The 21,951-nt window shown below is 38.0% G+C and overlaps 1 non-coding gene across 1 annotated transcript; it reads right to left on the bottom strand.

Moving 5' to 3' along the window:
* Positions 1-18,627: 18,627 nt before the first annotated feature.
* LOC124525301 (U6 spliceosomal RNA) lies at positions 18,628-18,734 on the bottom strand. Its single transcript, XR_006965486.1, has one exon. It is a non-coding gene; the product is annotated as a U6 spliceosomal RNA (small nuclear RNA).
* Positions 18,735-21,951: the final 3,217 nt, after the last annotated feature.

Genomic DNA, 21,951 nt, shown 5'->3' with positions numbered 1-21,951 from the left:
TTTAGTGGTGATGAATTCCTTCAGTTTTTGTTTATTTGGGAAGACCTTTATCTCTCCTTCTATTCTGAATGACAGACTTGCTGGACAAAGGATTCTCAGCTGCATATTTTTTCTGATCATCACATTGAAGATTTCCTGCCATTTCTTTCTGGCCTGCCAAATTTCAGTAGATAGGTATGCCACTAGTCTTATGGGTCTCCCTTTATATGTTAGAGTGTGTTTATCCTTAGCTGCTTTCAGAATTTTTTCTTTATCCTTGTATTTTGCCAGTTTCACTATGATATGCCGTGCAGAAGATCGATTCAAGTTATGTCTGAAGGGAGTTATCTGTGCCTCTTGGATTTCAATGCCTTCTTCCTTCCCCAGATCAGGGAAGTTCTCAGCTATGATTTGTTCAAGTACACCTTCAGCCCCTTTCTCTCTCTCTTCCTCTTCTGGAATTCCTATTATATGGATATTGTTCCATTTCATTGCATCACTTAGTTCTCTAATCCTCCCCTCATACTCCTGGATTTTTTTATCTCTCTTTTTCTCAGCTTCCTCTTTTTCCATGATTTTATCTTCTAATTCACCTATTCTCTCCTCTGCCTCTTCAATCTGAGCTGTGGTCGCCTCCATTTTATTTTGCACCTCATTTATAGCATTTTTTAGCTCCTCGTGACTATTTCTTAGTCCCTTGATCTCTGTAGCAATAGATTCTCTGCTGTCCTCTATACTTTTTTCAAGCCCAGCGATTGATTTTATACTATTATTGTAAATTCTTGTTCTGTTATATTGCTTAAATCGTTTTTGATCAATTCATTAGCTGTCCCTACTTCCTGGAGTTTCTTTTGAGGAGAATTCTTCTGTGTCGTCATTTTGGGTAGTCCCTGTGGTGGCTCCAAACTGCAGGGCACTTCCCCTGTGCTGTCCAGAGTAATTTGCATTGGTGGGTGGGGCTGCAGTCAGACCTGATGTCTGTCCCAGCCCACCACGGGGGCCATAGTCAGACTGGTGTGTACCTTATTTTCCCCTCTCCCAGGGGCAGGACTCACTGTGGAGTGGTGTGGCCCCTGTCTGGGCTACTTGCACACTGTCAGGCTTGTGGTGCTGCTTTGATGGGATCTGGCATATTAGTCAGGGTGGATCCACAAGGTGCACAGGGGCGGGAGGGGCAGGCTTAACTCGCTTTACCATTTGGGGTCCCCTGTGTGAGGGGGCCTGCAGCACCGGGAGGGAGGCAGGCAGGCAGACCTGTCAGAGGGATGGATCCACAGAAGCACAGCATTGGGTGTTTGCGCAGTGAAAGCAAGTTCGGTGACGGGAACTGGTTCCCTTTGGGATTTCGGCTGGGGGATGGGACAGGGAGATGGCACTGGCCAGCGTCTTTGTTCTCCGCCAAGCTGAGCTCTGTCTTCCAGGGCTCAACACCTTCCCTCCTGGTGTTCTCTCGCCCTCCCACTCTCCGAGCAGATTTGTTGATTTTTAATATCCAGATGTTAAGTCCCACTGGCTGTCAGAACTCATGCAGTCTGGCCCCTCCGCTTTTGCAAGCCAGACTCAGGAGCTCTGCCTTGCCGGGTGGGCTGCCCCTCCACCGTCCCAGCTCCCTCCCACCAGTCCGTATAGTGCTCACTGCCTCTCCACCCTTCCTATCCTCTTCCGTGGGCCTCTTGTCTATGCTGGGCTCTGGAGAGTCCATTCTGCTAGTCTTCTGGTGGTTTTCTGGGTTATTTAAGTACCTGTTGGGTGGAATCTAAGTGATCAGCAGGACACGGTGAGCCCAGCGTCCTCCTATGCCTCCATCTTCTTCCAGAATCCCTTCTAAGTTTTTCTATGAAACTAATTCAGGTTAAAGGAGCAACAGGAAGTAAGTATTATGGTGGCCAGTCTCATCTCTTCAATTACTATCTTGCTAGTGATTATAAAAATCTCAGAGAAATAAATTCATAGGCTGTTTCTTCTAAGCTATAAAGAATAGTGTCTCTTATGGTTGCTATTGTTGCATAACAAATCACCCCAGTAGTCAATGGCTTAACACAACAGCAATCATATTATTATCTCAAAGTTTCTCTGTGTGGCAAATTTGGAATGGGCTCAGTTAGGGTCTGGATCTGGCTTGGGATCTTTTACATGGTTATGGACAATTAGTAGTTAAAATAGTGATCTGGAGCAACTCAGGGATGGCCAGGCATCTCTCCCTATCTCTCCCTCTATTTCTCTATTTTTCTATCTATCATATTCATACAAGTGTCAGGACTCCTCTAAGTGATCTCTCCTGGTGTGCTAGTTTGGGCTTCTTTACAGTATGGTAGCCTCAGGGCTGTCTGGTGGTGTTAATGGTGGCTCAGGACTCAGTCTAAGTCTCTAACAAGAAAGGTGGAAGATATAACATTTTCTTCCAACCTTGACTTGGTAGTCACTTAGACTCCTACCACATTTTCCTAGTTACAAGGTAAGAGAATAGATTCCATTTCTTAATATGGGAGTGGCAAGGTTTAGAAGATCTTGTGGTATTGGAAATATTGAGATAGCCATCTTTGGAAAATACTGCCACAATGTCTTTTACCCTGAAATGGTTATCTTTGCTAAATTGGTGATATTTTGAGTACAAATAAATGTACTCTTTGCTAATAGATGACTGAGAATGAATTGTTTTGGTAAAAAATAAAAATAATAAAAGAAATCTCATAGTGTCTTGACTCCTTGAGGCAAGGTATATTATTTGTTTTGCTTAAGTTATTTGTTTATTATTTGAGATACTTCATTTCATCAAAATTCCAGTAGTTTCCCACACCTTTACTAGATCTCTGTTACTTATTCAGACTCAGGCCTGCCAGAAAGTCTGGAATTATATCTTTAGTTGAAAGAGATTCACTTTTATGACAAAGATCCAGCAACAATGGGAATAACAAACTGAAGGCCATTTGGCTCAGTTAGGTGAGGAAAGAGGAGAAAACTGATGCCAACATTGAATTGACAGAGGGGATGGACTATTTTATGCCAGTCTGATCATCTCTCTTGGTGTCACTTTCTCCCTTTACAAAATAGAGCAAACCACTTCTGACTTGCCTTACCAAACAATGGTGAAGCTAAGCTAAGAAAAATATTTGTTAAACAATTTTCAAATACATGATTCTATCCGGATGTCAACTGGGAGATGTAATTACAATACCTAGATTGACTTGCCTACGAGTCTGTGGCAGGGCTTTTGTCTTTGGAAGATGAGAGCATAGACCAATCATCCAGACATTTGATTTGAATGGTTTTTTCTCTAGTGGGGATAGATTGCCTCTAAGCCATCATTTGGTCTTCCTCTCCAACAGTGGAATATACTTGCTTAATGGCTGGAAAGGTAAGCTAAACTCCTACTAGGAGAAATAAAATGCACCAAATTTTCTGACACTTGTCTATTAACAGCAAACTTTAACCAAATGAGAAAAAGAAATTTGATAAAACCTTCTAGTCAAATGCTCAACTAAATCTGATATAAACTCTTGAGAATCTACAGTACATAGGCACTTGCATACTTGAAAGCAGAAGTGAAAATGTTAAAGTGTAAGCAAAAGTTTTAAGTCTGTAGGCATCAGTAGCTTATCCTAAAAGGATAATCCAAAAGGACAAAGATTGTTTTACTACTTGGGAGTCAGAAAACTCATGCTCTGTAAATGGATTTGGTGGTGCCCAGTGAAATGGCCGGCTCACTGATTTCATAGTACTACAGAAAATTTTAGTTGGGAGCCATTTCTTCAAGATCATTAGAGTTGAGAAACTGAAGCTCTTCTGAACATGATGTTTTGAGGTAAACATCACTCCAAAATCCCAAATCTATGGGATACGTAAAGTATATTTATTGCGAGGCCTCAGAGGCAGGTTGTGGGTTGTGGTCAGATTCACACTATAAGGATAGGAAAGGTATTTCTTCTTCGTGTTTAGGTGAAGATGACCATTTTTCTTTGTCACTCTCACCTACCTTGCCATTCCCATTAAATAATTCCTTTTAAGATACTGGGAAGGAATCAAACTCCAACTGATCTTTAAAAAGCAGATTAGAAATACAGCAATTATTGCCTGGATAAAGAGATAAGAAATGTTTCTAACAATCAAGTCAATTTATTTACTTGCAAGAGGCTCACCTGTGTGACAAGCACAGCTTGGTGCTTTTGTAAAGTCCTCTAACTCTCTTCTAAAAGAAGCCGTATTTAAGCAATCATCCATTTATACCATTTATACCGGCAGATAACTGCACACCAAGCAACACTTTGTACTTCTCTGAGAAAATTTGAAAGAAACAGATTTTCCTAAAATGGGATTTCAGTGATATTTTGGGTTAAACACAGTGCTTCTATTGTTTCTGCAATTTAGAGTCTTTACTACCAGTGAGCAAAGACAATCAATGATTCCAGAGACTTTCACAAGGCAGATAATGCAGATGGTATTTCATACTCTTGCATGTGTCTCGTGAATAACTTCTACAGGGCTAATTAGTCAACTGTGTGTACTACACTGTTGAAAACTGGGCATATTAACAAGTAAGCTACCCCCCGGAATAAATAATGTTTCTTGGATTCAAGATGCATCGAATAATTCCTGACTGAAAGACTGAGTTGCTCTGGATAGAAAGTTGATGTAAAATGTAGGACTCTGAAACCAAAAACCTGACTCTTACTTAGCGATTGTTAACTGTGGTTTTTCAATGTAAGCTTTGTATACACAGATTAACTTTGTTTTCTAAGTGTTTCCAAAGACCCTGGAAAACTAAGAATTAAGTTCTCCCCATTCCTCAGAAACCAGCAAACTTTTCCCCAAGCTCAACACCTATTGTTTGAAAATCTACCACACAGTGGCCTTCATCATCTATGCCAACAGATGTGAAGATGCCCAGAGACCTTCAAATATTTGAGCTACTGAGTCTCATGGGGGCACCAGGAAGGGGAGGGAAAATGGTTCCGGAATTCCAAAGGTCACTGCTGGATTGAAATAATGAAAATCGCCCACATGTTGAAAAAAACTCAGACGTGATTACTGGAAAATCTGGCAATCAGGCCAAGGAGCTAACTGTGCCTAAAATTTCATTTATATTCTTTAAAGAGAGAGAGAGAGAGAGAGAGAGAGAGAGAGAGAGAGAGAGAAAGAAAAGAAGGTGTGCCAGGGTGAGAGAGAAATAATTATTATGCTCTTCAGCCTTCGGGCTACCACAATTAACAAGTTCAAACATAAAATGATAGAAATATTTACCTTTACCAAAGGGGATAAAGTATGAACTATCACCTACATGAGCACTCATTTCTGAAAACAAGTCTAAGAAATTATTTTAAGTGATTGAAGAAAGTGGGAGTTAGAGCAATTTATTTTTACAACAAAGGAAGACTATGATATGTATTTGAATTATCTTTCAAAGCACTTATTGTGTCTGATAACCATTTCCTTACAATTATTTTATTCTAAGGACAGCTTTTCTTTCTAAAATCTCTCTCCTTACTCTTCCCTCAAAGGTGCTAGGACTGTGTGGTGATGGTAACATGATTATATATGTAAAAAGATGCACTTTCTGCATAAAATAAACTAGACAATTACATATCATGAATCCGCTTTGATCATTTTATTCTGGGTTATTTACTAGGTGACATAGAAGCATCATGGGGTAGTATGGAGGCTCAGTTATAGGTTGGCTCCAACTGCAGGATCTTGGGTAAGTTTTCCTGTATTTATTTTTTTACCTAGCAAGCAAACATAGGCACTGGAGAAGTGACAGGCTCTGCGTATGTGCTGTAGTTACACAGAGATGGACACATTACCCTCATGGAGCTTTTAGGTAATTTCACTTCAGTATGCTCTGTTCCAGAATAGAAGCCTGACCTGGGGGCTTCTAGGAGGGTCCAATAAATGAGTGCTGAAGGTGGAATGGGGTCAGGAGGGAAGGTCAGGGACAGTTCTTCAGAAGATGTTAAGACTGAGACCAGAAGCTTAAGAAGGAGTTAGCTAGTGGAAGAGCAAGGAGGCACTGTGGAAAGAAAGCTCTGGACAAAGACAACAAGCATATGTGAAGACCTAAAGGCACTTGATCTGCAAATACTGTCTGGGTGACGTTTTAACTCGATGTATGTGTTTTAAGAAGAAACATGCAAAGTTTTGTCTTAGAACTTTGTCTAGAATCTTTGGAGACAAATAGCAGAGATGATAAACTTATAGCTAGTATCTGTTGTAGTGATCCATGATTCTAATTCAGCTTTCCTCTTTTTAGTCCAAAGCCTTCTGGAAAAGTACACGGGTGAAAGCCTAAGGCTTTGCTTAGAGTGACAAGTGGGAACTTTTCAGATTACACCAGCACCCCTGAAGCTATGAGGATGCACAAACAGGCTTCCCCAATGTCTGATGCATCTTCCAAAATAAACACATATTTTAGAGTGATGGTTCTAAAATTTTAATGTGCATAAAAATTACCCAGGGTTTTTGTTAGAATGCAGATTCTGATTCAGTATTTCTGGGCAGGCCTGAGATTCTCTATTTAATGCTCCCAGTATGATCCCTGTGATTCGAGGACCTCACTTTAAATAGTAAGGTCTTAAAACACTTAAGGAAGGCCCAATTTGGGGAGATCAATATCCTTAAAGTTTCAGTATTTTGAATCATTTACTTTAAAAATACATTCTCTTATTCTCTTTCCCTCTCTGTTTCTGTCTCTCTTTCTCTCTCATATACACACACAAGCACACACATGTACATACTTTAAGTTCATCCTGTTGACTATATATGTAAATGTGCAACCATTGACCAACTAATAGAGAATGTAACAACTATTCTTGTTATTCTTATCAACCTATAAATGGGTTAAACAATATCTTGTCCATGATCACCCTTTTTAATATTTGCACACATTTCTTTTTGTTACGTTCTAGTGTAATATTGAAATGTCAGAGCAGAACACTTAAATATATGTTACCTCCAAAATCTAAGAAAATCCAGCTAGTGTTGGACCTGTCTCTTCATGAGGGGCGGATCAAGGTGCATCAGTATGTTTTTATTTTTTTTTAAGTTTACTTATTTCTGAGAGAGAGAGAGAAAGCACAAGTTTGGGGGGTGGGGACAGAGAGAGAGAGGGAGAGAGAGAATCCCAAGCAGGCTCTGTGCTGTTAGCTAACAGCACATAGCCCGACATGGGGGCTGATCTCAGAAACTGTGAGATCATGACCTGAACTGAAATCAAAAGTCAGACGCTTAACAAACTAAGCCACCCAGGCTCCCCTCAGTATGTTTTTTCTTTAGAAGAAATATCCCAAAATGATCCAGGGCAGTGGACTCGTAGAAACCTCCCCATGGGGCAGGACCTTGAACTTTCATAGATTTACTTCCCTCTCTCTGGCACACATGTCTCATTAAGGCATTTCAGGGCTTGCTTTTTCCCACTCATAAGATCCAATTAGTATAATTTTTGTTTAGATCCAATTTAGTATAATTTATCATCAGATAAAGAGCTGGAGTGATGTTCTGTGGGATACCAGTTCAAATAAGACCCCTGAAAGAATGATTTAGAGTTATCTATGGATTTTAAGCTATTACCCTTGCCTGTATTTGTCCAAATATCCCATCCAATCATCAGAGCCCTACTCCGTCCCAACTAGTCTCTCATCTTAGCAAATGAGACCCGGTGACCTGGTTTATGGAAATTAAGTATCAATTTCAACACTTAAAATCAAGCCTTGGCCTCATCATGGGCCATGTCTGCCCTGCAGCTCCATGAAAGAAGGAAATAAGGCACCACAGAGGCTTTCTGGTTCTCCAGTGCCTTGGGTTGGAAATTCAAGACTTTATGCTTATCTTCTTTACTTACACTATCCAGAGCAGTCATAAGTAGTCATTCCACCTCATCATCTCAGTAATCACTACTGTCACCTTAGCAAGTATGTGCTGTAGCCACTTTGTCTGCCTTGATCTCTACCTTCATTCAATACCACCACTGGTGATAATCTGAGTGACCATGATGCCACTGTAGGCCATGGATTACCAGTGTTTTCTATACCTCTGGCCTTTTATCCACTCTTCAGATAGGAGGAACTCAATCTCAGAATCCCATTTTGAGGATCCATTTGTCATGTCCCATACCTGGTACCAATTACTGCCTCAGTCAGAGTCCCAGCAGTAAGCACGGCATACTAATAGGGTCTAACAATAATTTAAAACAAGACTAATCCAATTGTCATCAGAGATGACCATCAATCTGTGCTGGCTGGAAAGAGCCTATGTTTTCTTTTTTAACTATATAGTATTATCTTGCACAGGTAATTTTTATAAACCATCTAAAATTCACCTTTTATATTGTACAGATTTTTCTCCATAGAATAACCCAGTTTGCCATCAACCTTCCTAAAAATCCGTTACTTCTCTACTGCTTTGTGATGCCACCTTTATCATATATCAAATGCCCACATATGCAGATGTCTGTTTTTAGGCTCTGTATTTTATTCCATTGGCCTATTTTTCTGTTGCATTTATTATTCTGGTTGTGTAGTGTGCCTGAATATCTGGTAGGTGATTCATCCATGTACATGTCAGTTCAGTTTATTAAGTCCTTTAAACAACACACCATGCTAAATTACCAATTGATGATTTAGAATTGCCACCTAGAGAAGGTGAATCTAGTTATCTTCAGGACTTCTGTCTTGCTAAGCAAGGTGTACAAGTCAAAGATAAGTTGAATTACTCATTTGTCACATGTGATTTTCCTTCTTTACCCTTTTCCACATAGTGCTCCATCTCCCCTCTCAATAAATATTGGTATGGGCTGAATTATTTCCCATCTCCACCGAATTCATATGTTGAAGTCCTAACCCTCAGTACCCGAGAATGTGGTATATCTGGAGATAGGGACTTTAAAAAGGTAATTAAGGGGGCGCCTGGGTGGCGCAGTCGGTTAAGCGTCCGACTTCAGCCAGGTCACGATCTCGCGGTCCGTGAGTTCGAGCCCCGCGTCAGGCTCTGGGCTGACGGCTCAGAGCCTGGAGCCTGTTTCTGATTCTGTGTCTCCCTCTCTCTGCCCCTCCCCCGTTCATGCTCTGTCTCTCTCTGTCCCAAAAATAAATAAACGTTGAAAAAAAAATTAAAAAAATAAATAAAAAGGTAAGTTAAAATGATGTCGTTAAGGGGGGTTTTAATTAAGTATTACTAGTGTCCTTATAAGAAGAGTAACTTTAAACACAGAAATGTATAGAAGGAAGAAATGTGAAGAAACAGGGAGAAGTTGGCTATCTATGAACCAAGGAAAAGAGCCCCAAAAGAAACCTACCCTGCTGACAACTTAATCTTGGATTTCTAGTCTCTAGAACTGTGAGAAAATAAATTTCTGTTTTTTTAATTCACCCAGTCTGTGGTACTTTGTTATGGCAGCCCTGACAAACTAATGTTATTAGATACTGAAAGAATATTGATTTAAAGGAGTGTAACCAACGTTAGCCTAATGTGCTTGCCCTGTCTAATCTATGGCTCCAGTTTTGGCCTTTTTTCCCTGTATTTTTCATCAGCTGTATTTTTGCCATTCCTCCATCTCTATCTGGCACCTGTAACTCAAATGTTCCAAATCTAGGTCATGGTATTATTCTTCAATTGTGCTAATCTCTGGTGGTATCTCTCTTACAGAGAGAGCTAGAAGTCACCCTAGACTTCTGCTTCCACCCTTCTGTGCATCCTTTTGAATCCACCTCAAGAGTTAGTTTATCCTGATTATTTCAATCTTGGAAACGTTTCTTGCCCCCTAACCCCTTCCTATCCCAATTAACATTGTGCTGAGTCAGGCCTTCATTATTTTTTGCCTGGACTTTGCTGAAGATATACAGTTGGTCTCTCTAACTCCATTCTCTCCATTTCTCAATGGAGATATTCCAATATGTTCTAAACATGTCTGATCATATGACTTAGCCCTTTCATAATTCCATTATTTAAATGAAAAAGTTCTAATTCCTTAGCCAGACATTCAAGACCTTTTATAATGTAGATAATTTGCCAGTTCAACTTATTACCACATCTCCCTCTTGCCAAGTACCTTCTATTTCTGCCACACCAATCTATTTATACTTCCTTCAATACAAAACACATTCTCACAGCTTCATGTTTTTGGTTGTGTCAGCCTCTGCCTTCAATATCTTTCACCCCCTGTGTTATTTTAAGACTCCACACATCTTTTGAGGCCCACATAAATTGGTATTTTCTTCAAGAAACTGTCCTTAGTATTCCCAGTTGTGATTGACAGTTTCATGCTTCATATTCCCAGCTGTACTTTTGAATCCCATTTCTTTCATATTTATCACATTTTATTTTATTTTGGTATCCTTGGCCTTCTCCAGGAGGTGGAAAGCTCTGTGGAGTCAGGGACAATGCTTTGTCCATTTTTCTATACCCACCCAATATACAGCATAGAGCTTTATATATTATAGGTGATCTATAAATATTTGAGTGAATAAAGACAGTTTGCCATATATCAATTTCATAAGAGTTTTGAATTTGGAAGCATGTCACCATTTAGTTAATTTCAATCCATTTATTTTGTGGGAAATATGGTTTACTCATTCACAGACCCAAAATATTAAAAGGCTCATTTCTTTTTTGGCTATAAAGTAGCTCTTAGAAAATATTATGAAAAATAAAGTGGAAATTAATCAGCGAAGAGAAAATTAAATTTTCCTTAAAAATGTCCTCAGAATTAAAATTGAGAGAAACCATTCAAAAGGCAAAAATGTAATTGCATTTGCCAATATATAAGGTATTTCTAGTAATATTTTATGGTGATTGCCAATCTTCTTAGGGCTGAGACACAGACTGTGGAAGGAGTAGGACCACTTTTTCTGAATCTAGAGGAAGAGCTATTTGGAATTGAAAGTGGCCTTACAATTTGAGAGACTCTATAGCAAAACATATAGTATTTGAGAAGTGGCCAACATTAAATAGAACCAAACCTTTCATTATCTTTACCCTCTTCTCCAATTATTTTTGAAAGCAAGTCTGCTATAAGTACCATTTACTGCTCAGACAGGATGCTGTGGAGTCATGGCCTAACCCATTAAACACTTCCAAGTTGTGGGATCCTTATGCCTTTGATTTTGTTGTTGTATTTTTATTTCTTGTTTTGTTTTGTTTGTTTCTGTTCCCACCTCATAACGTAGAGTCCAATTAGGGTTGGCGAAAACAGATGCTGTTTAATTTAACAATCTTATATGACTATAGTGTTTGCTTTTTAAGGATTCCCCAATGATGCCTATAGAACCCTGGATCTTCAGAATCCCAGATTTGAAGAAAGCTTACTTTATAAGTTAATTCAGCTTTATGGAGGAAACATATTATTTATTTTGCTCTGACAGCATGAGGTCTGAGTACCTTCACTCCCTAGTAGTTGATAAGGCAACTCTTCACTAGATTTATTAAATAACAAAGACAATCTCTTTTAGTAGTGGTTAAAGGAAGTCTAACCAGAAAATTTCATAGGAAAAAGTAAAATATTTGACATCATCTACTTACTCAGATATAATGCTCTCCACAGATGCAGATTCCATTTTTCTACCCAAGTTTATATTAACTGTAGAATAAATAAGAAAATCTTGTTGATGGGAGAAAATCCAAATAAAGCTATAATCTCACATGATCATCACAACAGCCTTATGGGGTAGATATTGGGTAAAAACCATATGAAACTGCTATTTGTGTAAATTAAAAAATGATTGACATTAGCAATTTAATGTGGTTTAAACTTTGTTATTAATATCTCCATTTTACAGATGAAAAGTCTGATGTTTAGAGGTCAAATAATGTACTGAAAATCACACAGCTGTTAAGTCACAAAGCCAGACCCAGAACCTAGAAAACTAGGTATGTCTGCCTCCAAAGCCTTGTTCTTCTCCTCCAGGCTGTACTGCCAGGTAAGGAATGCAATTAGGCTAAGTGAGAAAGGTGCATACCTCACCCTGTGGCCTCTCATTGACACAGCAGAGAGATGGGTAGCATTTCTTTGTTGTAGTTATATTTATGACTCATAAAGACAGATCTAGACTTGTGCAAGTATATACATTCTAGTTTCCTCCCGTATGAGCTTTAACTGTGTTAAATAAACAATGGTGTTACAGCTCTTGATCCATGGGGATGAAATTGCTTAAGATACGGATGGCAATGGTTTTGAAATATGTAATGTTTTAAGTCACCAAGCCTGTGACTGGCTGAAAGGTTCTCACACTGCCTTTGCTCTGTCTCATATGTTTTCCCTCTTACAGTATAAACTGCTCAAGCACAGCTTCCCTTTTCCCTTTGAGACTCCTTCTCAGTCAGCCTAAATAAATGATTACTGACCTTTAGGACAATGGTATAAGGCTGGAAATGGTGGTGGCCCAACTACAGACAAAAAATATTGCTGCCTAGATAGAGCAGTTCAATGAAAAAAAGTTATTATATGCACATAACTCCTGCTTTGAGTAAGGCCCACTGTATACTTCATTTCAGTAGTTTTAGTTTCCTTTTTGAAGCGTTGCTTTTAAATTCTTTTCTCTTTTAGTTTGGCAGCCTTGTAGCTGCAGTCAATTCTCTCCACTCTTGCCCCAGGCCTATTAGAATAAGGGCAATTGATTTATGCATCAAAAGTCTGATAGTATATAGAAGGTCATTCATTGAGAACTAAGGAGCCTTTAAATAGTGGTGGTCATGCAAATTAGTGTGATTGCTGGCCCAGGTCCTGAAAGAAATTAAGTTGAACTGAATAGAAACCAAACTATGAGAAACTTTGATTTTAAATAAGGTTTGAAAGTATACATTTTCATCCTGGTACCAGATTTTTTTTTTCATGTCACTATCATAAATTCTACCAGCTGGATGAAATTAATAAATGCGTATAATAGGGCTATAGAGATTGGTCGGGGGACGAGTTTCTGGTAATAGCATTGTTGGCAGAAAGACCGAAGCTTTCAGTTTTATCTTCATTGTTTTTTTAGACAACAAATGATTTTGAGATATACCTTATTATTAGTTTTTAATTCTCTCATACCTGCTTCCCTCATCCCTGAGACTAAGAGAAGGAACAATGAATGGAAGCTTTCTCTGGGGCCAGGATTCCTTTGACTTTGATTCTCTGTGCTAGTATGGCCAGAGTTTTGTTTTCTTTTTTAAATTGATATATATTTGACATATAACATTATGTAAACTTAAGATGTACATGTTAATTTGATAAATTTATATATTGCAATATGATTGTCATTGCCATGTTAAGTTGGCACTTCTACCAGGTCACATATCATTATTTCTTTTCTGTGGAAGAAATAATTACAATCTAGTTTCCTAGCAAGTTTGATGATTATAATACAATATTGTTGTCTATTTTCACAATACTGTACATTACATCTCCAGGACTTATTTATCTACAACTGTAAGTTGTGACTGGAATTATTTTTAAAGGTGCAATAGATTGTTTCCCTTAAAACTGGTCTTTCTCTGCCTTTGGCTGTTCTGTTCTGCCCCACCTCTTCCAACAATGGATACCTTGGGCAACTGACAGGGCGAAGCCAGAGAAGTTCTGGACTTGTGCTGTGAATAACAGGAAGTGGTGCAAGATACCTTTGGCTAATTCCTCTGAAGTCCCACCCCCCTCCATGAATTTCCTTGTCCTATTTCTACTCGGCAGTCACTGCCCAGGATCTCAAAGAGATGGTAACTGGATTTAGTGGGACTTCCCTAAATCCCAGAGTCATGATATTATTAAACTCTCATGATTCTACTTTCACATGCATGTTTGTATCCTTAAGTAAGAAATCACTTAATTTTGTGAACTTCTGAACTCTATATAATCTGAATTATACTATATGTATGCTTTCATGACTTGCTTTTTTTGCTCAGCACTGAGTTTCATCCATTTTTATTGTTATATAAAGTTCTGTTTGACCTTAATTTTTATATTCATTCTCCTGATGATAGATATCTGTTATTAAAACATATATTATATATTAATATATTAATACCCCATTAAGATATTAAATAGAAAGTATCTAAACAAAATATTTTCAGATTTCCTTTATGCCTGAAATGGCCATCTGCAATTCCTAGTTAAGATTTTTCAACTATAATCTCTTAAAATTATTGATAATTATCATCAGCAAGAAACTTCATCATAAATTTGGCGACAGAGACTTTCTAACCATTTTTACAACAATATTATCTTAAGAATCTGGTAGCTATCATTTTCTTTCATTAACAAATGTAATATTATGGTTCTTGTTATTTTGTGGCAGTACAGAGGGATTTCTAATTCTGTTGAGGTTTTCGCAAATTTGTAGATTGTTCAGGTATTATCATCATAGTTGTCATTTTGAAAGTATACTAATGATGTGTTGCTAAAAGACACATCAGACACAGACATAAAGAAATATCCTCTGTAGTGAGTTGAACATGCGTCCTCTCAAAATCTATGCCTACCAGGGATATCATTATGAACTTGTTTGGAAACAGGGTCTTTGTAGATATAATTAATTAAGATGAGGTCATCATGGATGAGTGTAGGCAGTAAAATGAATGACTGGTGTCCTGATAAGGAGAGGACACAGAGAGACACACAGACAAACAGAGAAGGCCATGTGGCCACAGAGGCAGAGATTAGAGCAATGCAGCTACAAGCCAAAGTTATGTAAGGATTGCCAGAGTCACCAAAAGCTAAGAAGAGGCAAAGAAGAATTCTTCCCTAGAGGCTTCCAAGGGAGCATGGCCTTGCCAACACCTTAATTCAGACTTGTAGGCTCTAGAACTGTGAGAGAATAAATTTCTGTTGTTTTAAGCTACCTAGTTTGTGATCATTTATGGCAGCCCTCAGAAACTAAAATACCCTCTGTGAATGAAGATGAATGAGATGTACCTCATGGAGTTTGTCTTCTAGGAGACACTCCCTGGTTTCCTGGCTTCCACACACTCAAGTAGCTGCATCTTGGTTTCTATACCATACTCCTTAGGCACTTAGAGAAGTGTCTATTCATGTTTTCTGCCCATTTCTTCACTGGGTTATTTGTTTTTCGGGTGTGGAGTTCGGTGAGCTCTTTATAGATTTTGGATACTAGCCCTTTGTCCGATATGTCATTTGCAAATATAGTTTCCCATTCCGTTGGTTGCCTTTTAGTTTTGTTGGTTGTTTCCTTTACTGTGCAGAAGCTTTTTATCTTCATAAAGCCCCAGCAGGTAATTTTTGCTTTTAATTCCCTTGCCTTTGGGGATGTGTCAAGTAAGAAATTGTTGAGGCTGAGGTCAGAGAGGTCTTTTCCTGCTTTCTCCTCTAGGGTTTTGATGGTTTCCTGTCTCACATTCAGGTCCTTTATCCATTTTGAGTTTATTTTTGTGAATGGTGTGAGAAAGTGGTCTAGTTTCAATCTTCTGCATGTTGCTGTCCAGTTCTCCCAGCACCATTTGTTAAAGAGACTGTCTTTTTTCCACTGGATGTTCTTTCCTGCTTTGTCAAAGATTAGTTGGCCATACATTTGTGGGTCTAGTTCTGGGGTTTCTATTCTATTTCATTGGTCTATGTGTCTGTTTTTGTGCCAATACCATGCTGTCTTGAGGATTACAGCTTTGTAGTAGAGGCTAAAATCTGGGATTGTGATGCCTCCTGCTTTGGTCTTCTTCTTCAAAATTACTTTGGCTATTCGGGGCCTTTTGTGGTTCCATATGAATTTTAGGATGGCTTGTTCTAGTTTCGAGAAGAATGCTGGTGCCATTTTGATTGGGATTGAATTGGATGTGTAGATAGCTTTGGGTAGTATTGACATTTTGACAATATTTATTCTTCCAATCCATGAACACGGAATGTTTTTCCATTTCTTTATATCTTCTTCAATTTCCTTCATAAGCTTTCTATAGTTTTCAGCATACAGATCTTTTACATCTTTGGTTAGATTTATTCCTAGGTATTTTATGCTTCTTGGTGCAATTGTGAATGGGATCAGTTTCTTTATTTGCCTTTCTGTTGCTTCATTATTAGTGTATAAGAATGCAACTGATTTCCGTACATTGATTTTGTATCCTGCAACTATGCTGAAGTCATGTATCAGTTCTAGCAGACTTCTGGTGGAATCTATCGGATTTTCCATGTATAATATCATGTCATCTGCAAAAAGTGAAAGCTTAACTTCATCTTTGCCAATTTGATGCCTTTGATTTCCTTTTATTGTCTGATTGCTGATGCTAGCACTTCCAACACTATGTTAAACAACAGCGGTGAGAGTGGGCATCCCTGTCGTGTTCCTGATCTCAGGGAAAAAGCTCTCAGTTTTTCCCCATTGAGGATGATGTGAGCTGTGGGCTTTTCATAAATGGCTTTTATGATCTTTAAGTATGTTCCTTTTACCCCAACTTTCTCGAGGGTTTTTATTAAGAAAGGGTGCTGGATTTTGTCAAAGGCCTTTTCTGCATCGATTGACAGGATCATATGGTTCTTCTCTTTTCTTTTATTAATGTGATGTATCACAATGATTGATTTGCGAATGTTAAACCAGCCCTGCATCCCAGGAATGAATCCCACTTGATCATGGTGAATAATTCTTTTTATATACTGTTGAATTCGATTTGCTAGTATCTTATTGAGAATTTTTGCATCCATATTCATCAAGGATATTGGCCTGTAGTTCTCTTTTTTTACTGGGTCTCTGTCTGGTTTAGGAATCAAAGTAATACTGGCTTTATAGAATAAGTGTGGAAGTTTTCCTTCCCTTTCTATTTTTTGGAATAGCTTGAGAAGGATAGGTATTATCTCTGCTTTAAATGTCTGGTAGAACTCTCCTGGGAAGCCATCTGGTCCTGGACTCTTATTTGTTGGGAGATTTTTGATGACTGATTCAATTTCTTTGCTGGTTATGGGTCTGTTCAAGCTTTCTATTTCCTCCTGATTGAGTTTTGGAAGTGTGTGGGGGTTTAGAAATTTGTCCATTTCTTCCAGGTTGTCCAGTTTGTTGGCATATAATTTTTCATAGTATTCCCTGATAATTGCTTGTATCTCTGAGGGATTGGCTGTAATAATTCCATTTTCATTCATGATTTTATCTATTTGGGTCATCTCCCTTTTCTTTTTGAGAAGCCTGGTTAGAGGTTTATCAATTTTATTCTTTCAAAAAACCAACTCTTGGTTTCGTTGATCTGCTCTACAGTTTTTTTTTTAGATTCTATATTGTTTATTTCTGCTCTGATCTTTATTATTTCTCTTCTTCTGCTGGGTGTGGGGTGTCTTTGCTGTTCTGCTTCTATTTCCTTTAGGTGTGCTGTTAGATTTTGTATTTGGGATTTTTCTTGTTTGTTGAGATAGGCCTGGATTGCAATGTATTTTCCTCTCAGGACTGCCTTCGCTGCATCCCAAAGCATTTGGATTGTTGTATTTTCATTTTCGTTTGTTTCCATATATTTTTTGATTTCTTCTCTAATTGCCTGGTTGACCCACTCATTCGTGAGTAGGGTGTTCTTTAACCTCCATGCTTTTGGAGGTTTTCCAGACTTTTTCCTGTGGTTGACTTCAAGCTTCATAGCATTGTGGTCTGAAAGTATGCATGGTATAATTTCAATTCTTGTAAACTTATGAAGGGCTGATTTGTGACCCAGTATATGATCTATCTTGGAGAATGTTCCATGTGCACTCGAGAAGACAGTATATTCTGTTGCTTTGGGATGCAGAGTTCTAAATATATCTGTCAAGTCCATCTGATCCAATGTATCATTCAGGGCCCTTGTTTTTTTATTGATTCTCTGTCTAGATGATCTATCCATTTCTGTAAGTGGAGTGTTAAAGTCCCCTGCAATTACCACATTCTTATCAATAAGGTTGCTTATGTTTGTGAGTAATTGTTTTATGTATTTGGGGGCTCCTGTATTCGGCACATAGACATTTATAATTGTTAGCTCTTCCTGATGGATAGACCCTGTGATTATTGTACAATGCCCTTCTTCATCTCTTGTTACAGCCTTTAATTTAAAGTCTAGTTTGTCTGATACAAGTATGGCTACTCCAGCTTTCTTTTGACTTCCAGTGGCATGATAAATAGTTCTCCATCCTCTCACTCTCAATCTGAAGGTGTCCTCAGGTCTAAAATGAGTCTCTTGTAGACAGCAAATAGATGGGTCTTGTTTTTTTATCCATTCTGATACCCTATGTCTTTTGGTTGGCGCATTTAATCCATTTACATTCAGTGTTATTATAGAAAGATACGGGTTTAGAGTCATTGTGATGTCTGTATGTTTTATGCTTGTAGTGATGTCCCTGGTACTTTGTCTCACAGGATCCCCCTTAGGATCTCTTGTAGGGCTGGTTTAGTGGTGACAAATTCCTTCAGTTTTTGTTTGTTTGGGAAGACCTTTATCTCTCCTTCTATTCTAAATGACAGACTTGCTGGATAAAGGATTCTCGGCTGCATATTTTTCTGTTCATCACATTGAAGATCTCCTGCCATTCCTTTCTGGCCTGCCAAGTTTCAGTAGAGAGATCAGTCATGAGTCTAATAGGTCTCCCTTTATATGTTAGAGCACGTTTATCTCTAGCTGCTTTCAGAATTTTCTCTTTATCCTTGTATTTTGCCTGTTTCACTATGATATGTCGTGCAGAAGATCGATTCAAGTTACGTCTGAAGGGAGTTCTCTGTGCCTCTTGGATTTCAATGCCTTTTTAAAAATACGGAATGCTTCACGAATTTGCGTGTCATCCTTGCACAGGGGCCATGCTAATCTTCTCTGTATCGTTCCAATTTTAGTATATGTGCTGCTGAAGTGAGCACAGGAGTATTGACTATGAACAGTTATTCTATCATTTTGGGGGGAATAGAACAAAGCTGACTTTTCTTTTATTCCAATCTAGGTCTTCATGTGTTGCTGTTCTCAGTTGCAGTATGTTGGTATATCCTGCTTGCAAAATCCGCTTGTGGAAGCATATGAAGCTTATTCCTTTGACTTATCATAACCTTATAATGACCACATTTGCAGAATCTTAAATCAGAATATATGATCTAAAAATATTACTATGTATTTATGGACTAAAGAATAGAATCTTGGAAATTTTAACTCTTATGGAACACTTCTATGTGCTTGTCAGCCATACAATAATTGCTCAGTAAATGTTAGCTATCACTGTTACTATTATTATTGTTGTTGTTCTTACCTATGCCAGGAGAGCTTTAGGTAAAACTAGGATGGAAAAAAAATGTTGGTTGTCATCTTCTCTTTCGTTTTTTATGTGGTGTCCCCTCTCTTAGGTCACTGAGCCTTCCAGTGAGATCTAATTCCCGGTACTGTCCTTGCAACGACCAGGGTCTGTACCTTCATCTTCTCCTCCCACTTCATCCTATTCTTCTTAAAATGTTAGTGCACATGCCTCATGTCCACTAGGCCTCTTTCCTTCTAAACTAATCTGAAATCAATAAAAGCCAAGTCTACTTAATGCTAACTGACCATGCAGTACTTAAATTTAACAGTACTCTTGAGTGTTCCAGTTAAGGAAGTGTTTAATATGACAGGTATAGCGATACAATAAAGCCCCTGTGTTGCGCATTTTCAGGTGGGAATAATTTTTAGTATCATGGAGGCATAATCCACAGAATATGAGCAAAGATGAGATAGGCTATGAAAAGATGATATATAATGATAATAATTATTATTATTATTTCCATTTTACAGATGAGAAAATTTTTTCTTAAATGTAAATGTTCAATTTGTCTTAGGTTACACAAAAATTCAGCAGGAAGTATTTGCATCAGCCCTCTCTAAATACAGAGACTCTGATCTTACACACAAAGATAGTGAACATAAATTAGTGAGTAAGGTATGCATGGGACTCTGAACCTGGCACAAAGAACAATAGGGAAGAAAAAGCATAATAGCAGTGGTTAAGGTAGAAAGCCTTGAACAATAGAAAATGGGCTTCTAGAAATTCAGAGGGTGTTTAAGAAGCTGTTTATTAATATGCTATTAGCAAATAACGTCTTACTATGTAACGGCAAATGTGAAACCTAAGAATGATACAAGAGAGGCCCATTGTCACCACTGTGACCTTGAGCCGAGCCACAGGGGCCTGGAAAAATTTAGTTATTCCTTAAAGGAGGTATTAATTGTTACTTAAGAATCACATACTACTGAAGAAACACATGTATTATAATCTGTTAGCTGTTCATGTTCATTCCTTAATTCAATAGTCACCTATGTAGGTATGCCAGTTTACTAGACACTGTTGGGAATCCAAAGACAATAGAATTGACTTAAGCCTAGTAGTAGACTATACAGTATATAAATCAAATAAATATTTGGTAATTTTTTATACTTTACCCATGACATCATTCTGTGTATTAATTTATTTGATTACATTTTTTAAAGAATTCCTTTCTATTGTTGTTAAGGGAGAGACATCTATGTAGATCTGGTTGTATCTGATCATAATATCTAAGTTTGGAATAACTCATGAATTAATCTACCAGTTACAATGATATCTGTAACAGGGAATGCCCCTGCTTTAAGCATAATCAGGTAACCTAATTTCATGTAGGCAGCTTCCTTTTTTGTTTGTAGGAATGTAGGCATTGGTTCTTTGTATTCCTTTTGAATGTTATTTCAAAAACTATTTGTCTGCACCATTGGGTGCTCCATTATTCACGTGTTTTAGCCATACAAGCAAAGTTGTCACTAACCTTACAGCTACTGGGGGCTGTTGTGACTCTGGTCTTCTGAGCTTGATGAGCCAATTTGATAACAGAAGGGAAAGTAAAGGCTCCACTTCTCTACTCTCCTATCCTTCACCATAGTTGATCAAAGTCCCTTCTGCTGTACAATTTATCAACAGGGGGACTAGTTTGCATGAAATTGTACAGTGAATGATTGAGAGGTCAGTCTCTGAAATTCAAGTCCTGGCTTTGAAACATACTAGCTGTGTTACCGTGGCAGGTTATGTCACCTCTTTAAGCCTGGTTTTCCTTTTGTATGAATGTAGGTGCAATAGTATATCTTAAAGGATTGGAGTAAATATTAAATAGGATAATGCATGAAGAGTGGTAAAATACATTATCTGGTATTAGTTTAGTGTTAAATAAATGTTGATATGAAGATATGACCCATGTTGTCCAGTCTTATTAAGTAGTATAGCAATCTAAGCCTAAAAATGTACAAAAATCTAATATGCTCAATTTCTTTACATATATTTGATAAGCCCTTTGAAGGGCTTATCTACTACTAGGCTTAAGTGAATTCTATTGTCTTTGGATTCCTAACAGTGTCTAGTAAACTGGCATACCTACACAGGTGACTACTGAATTAAGGAATGAACATGAACAGCTAACAGATTATAATACATGTGCTTCTTCAGTAGTATGTGATTCTTGAAGATATTTCAAGAGGACACATAGCCTTTAGCAATACTTCTTAAACCCCTTTTTCTCTCATACCCACTCTCAGTTACTTGACTCTCCTTAAGCTCCTTCTTCAGCCATAAACAAAGAACTTCTCTTCTTTTCAGTCTTTTTCTCCCAATTCTGAATCACAAAATCCCAAGAGAAGACACTTCTCTGGGAGATCTAGGGAATAAATTGAGTGGGTGAAATAAAAATTCTCTTAGTGGTTGTTAAACATTCACTGTATAATGGTGGTAAAATGGCCAGCACACTAACATACAAAAATCACTTTTTCCCATAAATTTTACCAATTCTGATGCTCTTTTAAAAATTATCATTCATTCACACGTTGTTGTAAGTTTCCATAGCCACATAATTGGATTACTGACCTAATTCATAGGAATGGCAGTTTGGATGGTCAGGAGGGCAGGTAATTTTGGAGCAGAATGCTCCAAATGCTCAGTAATAATAACAAAAACACCATTTGGTGTTGGGAAAATAGGACAGCTATGTGAAAAAGAATGAAACTGGACCACTTTCTTACACCATACACAAAAATAAACTCAAAATGGATTAAAAACCTAAATGTGAGGCCTGAAAACATAAAAATCCTAGAAAAGAG

The sequence above is a fragment of the Lynx rufus genome, unplaced genomic scaffold, assembly GCF_022079265.1.
Source record: "Lynx rufus isolate CCGP_SWC_20201006 ecotype Redwood Valley unplaced genomic scaffold, mLynRuf1.p SCAF_4, whole genome shotgun sequence".
NCBI classification, from domain to species: Eukaryota; Metazoa; Chordata; class Mammalia; order Carnivora; family Felidae; genus Lynx; species Lynx rufus.
This window is presented reverse-complemented; position numbering and strand designations above follow the sequence as displayed.